A 12,669-nucleotide genomic window follows, 5' to 3' on the forward strand; every position below is an offset into this window, starting at 1 on the left:
CAGTGTTGCTTACTGTACTTGTCATTTAGTGTAAAGGATTTATTAAAAAATATAATAGTGTTTTCATGCACTGTCTCTTTAAAAAAGCCGGCCGGCAATTCAGCATCTGTACCCGACAATTTATAACAGACAGAATAGAGCTTCACACATAGATTAGATAGATAGAAACATGTCAGTCACATATATATGAAGTACAGTGACAATGTTGCTTACTGTACTTGTCATTTAGTGTAAAGGATTTATTAAAAAAAATAATAGTGTTTTCATGCACCGTCTCTTTAAAAAAGCCGGCCGGCAATTCAGCATCTGTACCCGACAATTTATAACAGACAGAATAGAGCTTCACACATAGATTAGATAGATAGAAACATGTCAGTCACATATATATGAAGTACAGTGATAGTGTTGGTTACTGTACTTGTCATTTAGTATTAAAATAAAGGATTTATTATTAAAAAAAATTGGCGTGGGGTTCCCCTTAATTTTAGTCTCTAGCGGAGGTTAAGCAGACAGCTGGGGCAGATGTTTGAAGCCTGGGAAGGAGGTAATACCCACGGAGCTTCCCAGGCTACTAATATGAGCCCCCAGCTGAATACATAGCCTTTACTAGCTATTAAAATGGGAGACCCCCAAAAAAATGACGTGGGGTCCCCCCTAATTTAATAGCTAGCAAAGGCTAGGCAGACAGCTGGGGGCTGATATTAATAGCCCAGGAAGGGAGCCATGAATATTGGCCCCCTCCCAGGCTAGAAACACCAGCCTTCAGCCGCCCCAGAAATGGCGCATTCATAGGATGCGCCAATTCTGGCACTTAGCCTCGCTCTTCCACGCTGCCCTGTAGCGGTTGCAGGGGGTAATAGGGCTGGGGTTGATGTCAGCTTATAATGCCAGCTGACATCAAGCCCAGGTTAGTAATGGAGAGGCGTCTATAAGACACCCCCATTACTAACCCCATAGTCAAAGTTAAAAGAAAACACAAACACCCAGAATAAAGTCCTTTAATTGAAATAAAGACACAATCCTTTATTGTTCTAAATTAAACCATACTTACCATCACGCCCATTCCAGCTGAAGCCAACGATCTCCTGCAATAAAAGAAAAATAATAAAGCAACATCATCCTTACCTTTCCATGGTTCCCACGACAGCTTCAGCTCTGCTACATCGAGATGACAGGCTGGACCGCAGCAGAACGCTGCCATCCAGCCTGTCATCCCGCAGACACTGAGAAGCGCAGGCATGCTTGCGCTCTGCAGTGTCTGGCTGTGACGGCATGTCCAATGAACTCGGCGCACCTCATGCACGTCACTGACAGCGTGGGAAAATTCTCACGCTGAAGCGCTGAGTGCAGGAGAATTCTCCCACGCTGTCAGTGACGTGCATGAGGTGAGCTCATGTCCAATGAACTCAGCTCACCTCCTGCACGTCACTGACAGAGTGGGAGAATTCTCCTGCACTCAGCGCTTCAGCGTGAGAATTCTCCCACGCTGAAGCGCTGAGTGCTGGAGAATTTTCCCACGCTGTCAGTGACGTGCATAAGGTGAGCTCATGTCCAATGAACTCAGCTCACCTCCTGCACGTCACTGACAGCGTGGGAGAATTCTCCTGCACTCAGCGCTTCAGTGTGAGAATTCTCCCACGCTGAAGCGCTGAGTGCAGGAGAATTTTCCCACGCTGTCAGTGACGTGCATGAGGTGAGCTGAGTTCATTGGACATTAACTCGGCTCATCTGGATGCCCTCACAGAGAGACACTGTGGAGCGCAAGCAAGCCTGCGCTTCTCAGTGTCTGCGGGATGGCAGGCTGGATGGCAGCGTTCTGCTGCGGTCCAGCCTGTCATCTCGATGTAGCAGAGCTGAAGCTGTCGTGGGAACCATGGAAAGGTAAGGATGAGGTTGCTTTATTATTTTATTTTTATTACAGGAGATCGTTGGCTTCAGCTGGAATGGGCGTGATGGTAAGTATGGTTTAATTTAGAACAATAAAGAATTGTGTCTTTATTTCAATTAAAGGACTTTATTCTGGGTGTTTGTGTTTTTTTTAACTTTGACTATGGGGTTAGTAATGGGGGTGTCTTATAGACGCCTCTCCATTACTAACCTGGGCTTGATGTCAGCTGGCATTATAAGCTGAAATCAACCCCAGCCCTATTACCCCCTGCCACCGCACCAGGGCAGCGTGGAAGAGCGAGGCTAAGTGCCAGAATTGGCGCATCCTATGAATGCGCCATTTCTGGGGCGGCTGACGGCTGGTGTTTCTAGCCTGGGAGGGGGCCAATATTCATGGCTCCCTTCCTGGGCTATTAATATCAGCCCCCAGCTGTCTGCCTAGCCTTTGCTAGCTATTAAATTAGGGGGGACCCCACGTGCTTTTTTTGGGGGGGTCCCCCATTTTAATAGCTAGTAAAGGCTATGTATTCAGCTGGGGGCTGATATTAGTAGCCTGGGAAGCTCCGTGGGTATTACCCCCTTCCCAGGCTTCAAACATCTGCCCCAGCTGTCTGCTTAACCTCCGCTAGAGCCTAAAATTAAGGGGAACCCCACGCCAATTTTTTTAATAATAAATCCTTTATTTTAATACTAAATGACAAGTACAGTAACCAACACTATCACTGTACTTCATATATATGTGACTGACATGTTTCTATCTATCTAATCTATGTGTGATTCTCTATTCCTTCTATTCTAAATTGTTGGGTACAGATGCTGAATTGCCGGCCGGCTTTCTTAAAGAGACGGTGCATGAAAACACTATTATTTTTTTTAATAAATCCTTTACACTAAATGACAAGTACAGTAAGCAACACTGTCACTGTACTTCATATATATGTGACTGACATGTTTCTATCTATCTAATCTATGTGTGATTCTCTATTCCTTCTATTCTAAATTGTTGGGTACAGATGCTGAATTGCCGGCCGGCTTTTTTAAAGAGACGGTGCATGAAAACACTATTATTTTTTTTGGTTAAATCCTTTACACTAAATGACAAGTACAGTAATCAACACTGTCACTGTACTTCATATATATGTGACTGACATGTTTCTATCTATCTAATCTATGTGTGATTCTCTATTCCTTCTATTCTAAATTGTCGGGTACTGCTGCTGAATTGCCGGCCGGCTTTTTTAAAGAGACGGTGCATGAAAACACTATTATTTTTTTTGATAAATCCTTTACGCTAAATGACAAGTACAGTAAGCAGCACTTTCACTGTACTTCGTATATATGTGGCTGACATGTTTATATCTATCTAATCTATGTGTGAAGCTCTATTCTTTCGGTTCTAAATTGTCGGGTACCGGTGTATGCCGCTGCTGAATTGCCGGCTTTTCATGTTTCACTGTTGGCACAGTTCCCATCGATTTGGGCTATCACTGTAATGCCACAACCACCATGGCTGTGGCATTACAGTGAGTGGCAGACAATCCCTGCATGATTGGTGCTCTAAATAGCGCCAGACATGCAGGACACGCTTTTGGTGCACGAACATTTATCGAACATAACCTCGAACAGCCGAATTTTTTGCAAATCGTTCGGGTTCGTCGAACAACTCGAACACCGCCCAAAACAGCTCGAATTTGAGATTGGCGAACAGTTCTAGTCGAACACCGCTCATCTCTAGTCCAGTCCAATATCCATTAAGTGAACACCGTCGGGCCGTATGAGGCCTGCTTTATCTCCTTCCATTTGTCGGTGTCGTATCACTACACCGCCTCTGTCTTTTCTAAATTTTGCCATCCGAATATTTATTACCCGCCTTGTCCAGTCGATGGCCGTGATGTCTCGCGCACCTTGCCATACCGCTATCGGCACAATCTCTGACCATACTGTAGTTAGTTTTGTGAAAAATTCTCTGAAGCGCTCAGTGTCTAGTTTCATTATTGCCATTAGTTATGCGCTCTTGTGATGACCTAGGTCGTTTCCCCCGGCCTGTATAACTAAGATGACCGGACCTCTTGTCTCTCTCCCTACCTTGATTACCTCCATTAGTACCTGTAGCCATTGCAGGCCTCTAATACGTCTCCAGTTGAAATATGTGTTATGAAACTCTAATTTCCTCCTGCCTGGGCGGACTTTCGCCCTTTTTTCTGCCCAATATATATACGAGTGGCCTATCACCCACACTGTTGGCTTAGCGTCACCTGTAAAAGAAACAAACCACGTTAGGATAAGAAGTCCGGTCTTATGTATCTCGCCAAATACGTGGATCGCCATATCCCTATCCTCTGAACTTCCGTTTCTGACAGTCCTGCTCTTGCTGCTTCCGTGGCCGCGCCTATGCGGAATGACTGTGTCCCGTAATCTTTCGGGTGGTTCCTTGCCGATGTTAGGCATTTATTAAATATAGCTTGGAACTGGTATTTTGATAATGGCGTTCCATCAATGTGTGATAGGAAGAAATTACTTTGTGATCTGATGGTTATATATGTTTTTACTATTGTTACCCGACTCAGTGTACCGTTTGTGGGTTGTAGAAGTACCCAAGTGCCCCTGCTCGCTGGAACCGTTTTCGATTTGCATATGCGTAGACGTATTGCATTATTGGCTATGACTACGTCCTGCTTTAATAAGCCTCCACTGGTGGTAATTTTGGATTGAGGGACTAATTAGCTTATGCATAGCCCCCCGAAGAAGGCGATCGCAAATGCAGTAGATAGTAGTGTTGCTTCAAATTGTGTCATGTTAATGGTGTTAGGGATATGATGTGAGAAATCTGTTTTAGTGACACGGGACGGGACGTCTACACTCCTGACTTGGCTGACCCCTTTTCCACCCTTTTATGGATTGTCTGATGATGAATCTTTGTCACATCTCCCCAATTCAGTAGTTGGAAGTGAAATGCTACTCCGGTCAGACACAGCAGCACTGACGCCCCTGATATGCCCCTCATCAGTAGCTGGTGGAGAAATTCTATGGTGACTTGTAATCTGGCTTGTTCACATTGGTCAACCCGTCTGCCTGCTACTAATCGTGTCCACTCTTCCCATGCCTTACCGTATGCTTGCCACGTTGACGGGGCAACTGACGCTCTGATTAATGGCATCAACTGTTCGCCACTAGATCCGATAGAGAGGGTGGGCAACTGTTGCCCGATGGGTGGGCGTTGGGGAGGAGCTCTGTGAAAATCTGCCAATTGAATTGTGATAAAGCGTTAGACCCCCTCAGCATCGTGGCTAGCGCGGACCCATACATTGTGTTTTAGGCACAGGAATGCTAGCCGGCATAGTAGGCCTAGCACTGGGAGAGACAATGATGCCATCTTGTTAATGATGTGCGCTAGGCTGGTGTTTTTTGTTATGAAGTGTATATTTTTGTTAGCCAGGCGTGCGCCCCATATTTCTATTGCTACCACTATTGGGAAGAGTTCCAGGAGTGTCTGTTTTTTAGTCAGCACTTGTTCTGCCCAATACGGAGGCCATAAGCTTGTGCACCATTGGTTATTTAGTATCGCTGCATATCCGTACAGATGGGCTTCTCCAATGAGTAACAGACATTGCTACAGACCCAAAAGGTTTTACTTGGCTAGATGCAGTAAAAAATTGTTATTAAATACAAAGGTGGTGTAGCTTGGTACAGATGGGCTACTCCAATGAGTAACAGACACTGCTACTATACCCAAAATTATTTGCTGGGCTAGATGCAGTAAAAAATTGTTATTAAATTCAAAGGTGGTATAGCTTGGTACAGATGGGCTACTACAATGAGTAACAGACACTGCTACAGGCCCAAAATGATTTACTGGGCTAGATGCAGTAAAAAATTGTTATTAAATTCAAAGGTGCTGTAGCTTGGTACAGATTGGCTACTACAATGAGTAACAGACACTGCTACAGGCCCAAAATTATTTACTGGGCTAGATGCAGTAAAAAATTGCTATTAAATTCAAAGGTGGTGTAGCTTGGTACAGATGGGCTACTAAAATGAGTAACAGACACTGCTACAGGCCCAAAATTATTTACTGGGCTAGATGCAGTAAAAAATTGTTATTAAATTCAAAGGTGGTGTAGCTTGGTACAGATGGGCTACTACAATGAGTAACAGACACTGCTACAGGCCCAAAATTATTTACTGGGCTAGATGCAGTAAAAAAATTGTTATTAAATTCAAAGGTGGTGTAGCTTGGTACAGATGGGCTACTACAATGAGTAACAGACACTGCTACAGGCCCAAAATTATTTACTGGTCTAGATGTAGTAAAAAAATGTTAGTAAATTCAAAGGAGGTGTAGCTTGGTACAGATGGGCTACTACAATGAGTATCAGACAGTGCTACTATGTCCAAAAGGTTTTACTTGGCTAGATGCAGTAAAAAATTGTTATTAAATTCAAAGGTGGTGTAGCTTGGTACAGATGGGCTACTACAATGAGTAACAGACACTGCTACAGGCCCAAAATTATTTACTGGGCTAGATGCAGTAAAAAATTGTTATTAAATTCAAAGGTGGTGTAGCTTGGTACAGATGGGCTACTTCAATGAGTAACAGACACTGCTACAGGCCCAAAATTATTTACTGGTCTAGATGTAGTAAAAAAATGTTATTAAATTCAAAGGTGGTGTAGCTTGGTACAGATGGGCTACTACAATGAGTAACAGACAGTGCTACTTTGCCCAAAAGGTTTTACTTGGCTAGGTGCAGTAAAAAATGGTATTAGATACACAGGTGGTGTAGCTTGCAACACAGATAGGCTACTCCACTGACTAACACACACTGCTAGAGGCCCAAAAGGATTGGCTTAGTTAGATTTAGCCAAATGCTGTGAAAAACACTTGCACACTGCACAGCACTGGCACAGACCTGCCTGGCAAAAAGTCCTAGGAACTGCTGTAACCTAGCCCTCAAAAGGGCTGCAATTACAAACTAGTCCCTACTCCCTAAACCTATCTCTCTATTTAAGAAAAAATTCGCTTGCAATTCACAGTTACACAATATAGCGCTAACAGCAGCAGAGTTGCCGTCTAACACTCAGCTGCAGCAGTGAGAAAATGGTGGCGACGGGGAAAATGGCTTGGTCTTATAGGGCAAGGACATGTGACATACACAGCCAATGACACATGCCCTTGCTTGTGTGAAAAAAAAGCACTTCGCTCCGTGTGTGCGCTGCTGATAGGCTGACAGACTGCACCTCCCCACTGTAAATGCGGGAAAGAGAAAAAAAATGGAGATCGGCATTATTTCTGCAGAGATCCATCCCCTACCCCTCCCCCGCCCACTCTACACTGAAACTGTCTATTAACATTGATTAACAGTATTACTGTGAAAAAATCCAGTTATGATTTTGGTGCACGAACAGTTATCGAACATAACCTCGAACAGCCGAATTTTTCTCAAATCGTTCGTGTTCGCCGAACGGCTCGAACACCGCCCAAAACAGCTCGAATTTGAGATTGGCGAACAGTTCGAGTTGAACAACGCTCTTCTCTACTTACCTCTGCTGCAATACTCGTGTTTTCTTCTGCTAGTGATTCCAAGATACGTAAAGCCTCAATTTCTTTTTTTAGTGGTAAAAATTTCTTCATTGTTGGTTTTATGATGAAGTTTTTTCAATATAAGTTTTCTGGTGAACAAATGAACATCTTTGATTGCTAGAAATGGGGCTAAGGGTTGAGATGGAGAAAAGGTTAATCATTTTTCTAACACATTTATTTGTGCCTCAGTGAGAATATAGGTCAAGAGAGTAATCACCTTAAGTTTATCATTCCTTTGGTTTCTACCTCCTCCATGGGTAGGTGCTCCAAATTTCTTTTTCTTATCAAAAATATCTTGTTTTCTGACCACAATAACTGGCACCATCCGGTCCATCCTGGTCCCAATTGGATGATGTGCTTTCTGCTGCTGATGAGAGTGAATTTGAGGATATACTTCCCGTCAAGGATGTTTTTCTATACAATTTCTTGAATTGCCATCTGTATACTTTATTGGATTCATAATCAGCCTGATCTCTGGCGATTTTTTTCAGTTTGCCTTGACTTATATTATGTTCCCATTTTTCCAAATCCTTCTCAATATCTTTGTGGCATTTTTTAAGATTCTCAGTTGACATATCTTTATGCATGACTTTTTCTATTTTTTCAATCTTATTATCTATTTCCACCAATAAGGCTGTGTGCCCACTAAAAAACGTTTGGTAATACGTGCCCCATAGTCCCCAATGATAATCCGCATGTGCTGTGCACATGCTGCGGAAATTTCCGCTGCGGATTATCCGCATGTCCATTAATTTTGCGGACACGCAGCGTAATTGCCGCCATTGACTTGCATTGAATCGCTTAATATCCATATGACTACATGTGCACATGCGCATATTAAGCGATTCAATGTGCGGGTGGTACCCGGGTCTGGAGAAGATGAGACTCTCCTCCAGACCCGGGTACCACAGTACCTGTAAAAAAAATAATTTAAAATAAAAAATAAACATTATACTTACCTTCCGATGTCCCCCGGTCTCCTATACGATGCGTCCGGTCTCTTGTATGGCTCGCGATGGTCTAAAAGGACCTGCAGTGATGTCATTTAGTCATGTGACAGGTCATGCAACCGCTGAAGTCGGCGGTCGCGTGACCTGTCACACGACTAAATTACATCACCGCAGGTCCTTTTAGACCACCGCGAGCCATACAAGAGACCGGACGCTCTGGAGAAAAGACCGGGGGCCATCGGAAGGTAAGTATAATGTTTATTTTTATTTTTTACCATTTTTATTCTTTTTTTTAACTATTCACTTGGTCACACTATATAAATCCATGCCGGTTGCATGGATTTATATAGTGTGACCAAGTTGTGAAGCACTTTTCCAAGTGATGCTAAAATTGCTTGTAAAAGCGCTTGATAACCCGCATGCGGAAATGCATGCAAAAACGCTTGACAAACGCTTCTATATGGCCGGAAAAACGCATGTAAAATCCGCATGCGTTTTTCCTGCTAGGGAGATGCGGAAAAAATCTACAGCATTTCTGCATCGTTGGCACTTAGCCTTAGGAGGTATTTTTGTCCACTTTGATCTTAATGAACAACATGGAGCATATAGTGGCTACTGTGATCCATTTACTAACAAGGATTTCATCTTCAAGTTCAAAAGTGGGAAAAAGCTGGATTCTCAGACTCCCAGGAATTAATTTTTGATCTAGATAATTCTCAAGTGAAGTTTTGGTCCACCAAAGTTTGGTTTTCTTGAATAATAGACTTTTGTATTGATGTATGGTTTCTTTATTTGAGATGGAGGTGTCACTAAAACCACATGTACTACCTTTTTTAAAAAATTCTATAGCCTTAGATTGCCAGACCTGTTCTCTGCCTTTAAGATCCATTTTGGATTTAATCAAACAATTTTTTACTTGGACACTCTGTAACGACAGAAATAATTCAGATATCAAAAAACGTCCAATATCACTAAGAATTTAAATTCAGTGGTGTCACCCTACATGTGGAACAGCATAAAAAAAAACTTCCTGAACTGTTGGTTTTTGTTTATTCCTCCCAAAAATTGGAATAAAAAGCCATTAAACAATGTCACATGCCTGAAAATGGCACCAATAAAAACTTCAAATTGTCCGGCAAAAAGCAAACCTTTACATGACTTTGTCGGTCGAAATATGGAAAAATTATAGCTATAAAAATATGGCGATGCAAAAACTAGTCTTTGCAAAAATAAGTGTATTTTAGTGTGACAGCAGCCAAACATAAAAACCCGATATAAATCTGGTATCACTGTAATCGCACCGACACAAAGAATAAAGTAGTCTAATCACTTACCGTATTTTTCGGACCATAAGACGCACTTTTTTCCTCCCAAATTTTGGAGGAAAATGGGGGGTGCGTCTTATGGTCCGAATGTTGGGGGGTGTGGTGTTTATATATGTGGGGTGTGGGGGGAGCGGTAGCGGTGGAGGAGCGGGGCACAGGAGGCAGCAGCCGCCCGCTGCAGCCTACACTGTCCATGCTGCTAAAGAAAATGAATATTCACTGCTCCGCACGCCCCATGGGACGTGGGGAGCACTGAATATTCATGCTCCTTAATAGCGGTACACAGTGTAGCCACGCTGCGGCTCCTGCTGCTGCCGGAATCACCTGTGCCCTCTGTTAAAGGGCATGAATATTCAACCTCTCTCCACGCCCATGGGCATGGGGAGGGTTTGAATATTCATGCCCTTTAATGAGCGAGCAAAGGAGATAGCCAGCAGCAGCCGCAGCGCAGCTCCGCTGAGTGCCGCTATGAAGGAGAGTGAAGTCACTGCTCCCCGTGCACACCGGCACACTCCGGCGTGGGGAGCAGTGTCTTCCGGCAGCTGAGCTTTCTATGTGAGCCGCGCATGGCAGTGACGTCATGCGCGGCTCACATGGAGAGATCAGTGCAGGCAGACAGGATGCAGCGCTGGAGGAGAGAAGAGAGGTGAGTAGGAGTGTTTATTTTTTTTTAATGTGCAGCATGATGGGGATTAGGGGTGCCATGTATACCAGGACAGGGATGAGGGGTGCCATGCATACCAGGACAGGGATAAGGCGTGCCATGCATACTAGGACAGGGATGAGGGGTGCCATGCATACTAGGACAGGGATGAGGGGTGTCGTGCATATCAGGATAGGGATGAGGGGTGCCATGCATACCAGGATAGGGATTAGGGGTGCCATGCATACCAGTATAGGGATGAGGAGTGCCATGCATACCAGGATAGGGATGAGGGGTGCCATGCATACCAGGATGGAGAGATGCCAGGCATACCAGGATGGGGATGGGGACCACGTATAAAAGGAAGGGGGGGGGGCACATATATCAGAATATGGGATATTGTCAGAATTGGGGGACATTACCCCTATACCAGTGTTAGCAGAAGACCCCCTCCCCCTTAAAAGTGCATCATGACCACATTTTTTGCTTACATTTTTATCTTCCTCCTCTAAAACCTAGGTGCGTCTTATGGTCCAGTGCATCTTATAGTCCGAAAAATACGGTATACCACATGAGGAACGGTATAAAAAATAAATAAAATCAATTCTTCACCTGCTGCTGATTTGTTCATTCTGCCTCCCAAAGATCGCAGGATGGCTCAGCTCACATTTATCCTGTATTCTGTGCTGAGGGCTTACACCGGGGTTTCTGTGTAAATCTCTGAAATACATGATTCAGATGGAACCCCCTGCGGAAGACTCCCTGTAATGAGTCAGATGGAGGCACCGTGGACGCAGTCTGGCCATTGATCCCACGGTGTCTGTCTTTTAATTAGATGGGCATAAAAGTGCCATTAGCCACAGTTTTGTGAACCTCTGAAAAAAAGGACACCGCTAAACAGAGGCCAGATAGAGTCCAGAGTAACTCTGCTGCCTCTTTATAGTGAATAGATCCCTTGGTGTAGGGTTAGCGTTGTGTTAGGGTTAGGGTTGGGGTTAGGATTAGGGTTACAGTTAGGATTAGAGTTGTGTTAAGGTTAGGGTTATGTTAGGGTTGGGATTTTTTCAAAAGTAAAGAAAAAAATGATGAGGATATGGCGACTAGTGTTGAGCGCAAGTGCTCGCTACTTGAGTTTGCATCGGGTGCTTGGGTTTGCTCCGTGTATCGTGGGTGCTCGGGTGACATACTCAAGTCTCCACCGTGCATGTTTCGTGGCTGTTATACAGCAAAAAAAAAAACACGTGGGGATTGCCTGCCATACACGAACAATCCCCGCATGTTTTTTGGGGGTTTTAACAGCCGTGAAACATGCGGGGCGGGGACTCGAGCATGTCCCGCGAACACCCACGATGCTTTGTGCATACCCGAGTACCCGATGCAAACTCTACTAGCAAGCACTTGCGCTCAAGACTAATGACAACTTATTCAATATGATGACCTAATGATCTAATGATATCAAAATGCTGTGTCGTACGTCTAGGTTCAAAATGTTCACAATACCCTTGATAAAATCCTTGAGGGGTCTAGTTTCCAAAATCGGGTCACTTATGGGGGGTTTCCGCTGTTTAGGCACATCAGGAGCTCTCCAAACACGACATGGCGTCCGCTCTCGATTCCAGCCAATTTTGCGTTCATAAAGTCACACAGTGCTCCTTCCTTTCTGAACCTGCCGTGCATCCAAACAGTGTTTTTTTTTCCACATTTGGGGTATCGGCGTACTCAGAAGAAATTGCACAACAGTTTTTGCAGTCCATTTTCTCCTTTTACCCTTGTGAAAATAAAAAATTTGGGGCTAAAAGATCATTTTTGTGGAAAAAGTTTTGTTTATTTTCACAGCTCTACGTTCTAAACTTCTGTGAAGCACCTGGGGGTTCAGGGTGCTCACCACACATCTAGATAAGTCCCTTGATGGGTCTAGTTTCCAAAATGGGGCGGTTTCCACTGTTTAGGCACATCAGGGGTTTCCCAAACACAACATTGCATCAGCTAATTATTCAAGCAAATTTTACATTCAGAAAGTCAAATGGTGCTCCTTCCCTTCCATGCGCTCAATCCGAGGTTTTGCCCCACATATGGGGTATTGTATGAGAAATTGCACAATACCATTTGTTGTGCAATTTCTCCTGTTACCTTTATGAAAATGTAAAATTGGGGGCTGGAAAACATTTTTGTGGGAAAAATGTGAAAATTTTATTTTTATGGCTCAATGTTATAAACTTCTGTGAAGCACCTGGGGGTTCAAGGTCACCACACATCTAGATAAGTTCCCTGAGGGGTCTAGTTT

Source organism: Phyllobates terribilis, unplaced genomic scaffold (assembly GCF_046119375.1).
Source record: "Phyllobates terribilis strain yellow unplaced genomic scaffold, ASM4611937v1 Scaffold_49__1_contigs__length_9717188, whole genome shotgun sequence".
Classification (NCBI taxonomy): Eukaryota; Metazoa; Chordata; class Amphibia; order Anura; family Dendrobatidae; genus Phyllobates; species Phyllobates terribilis.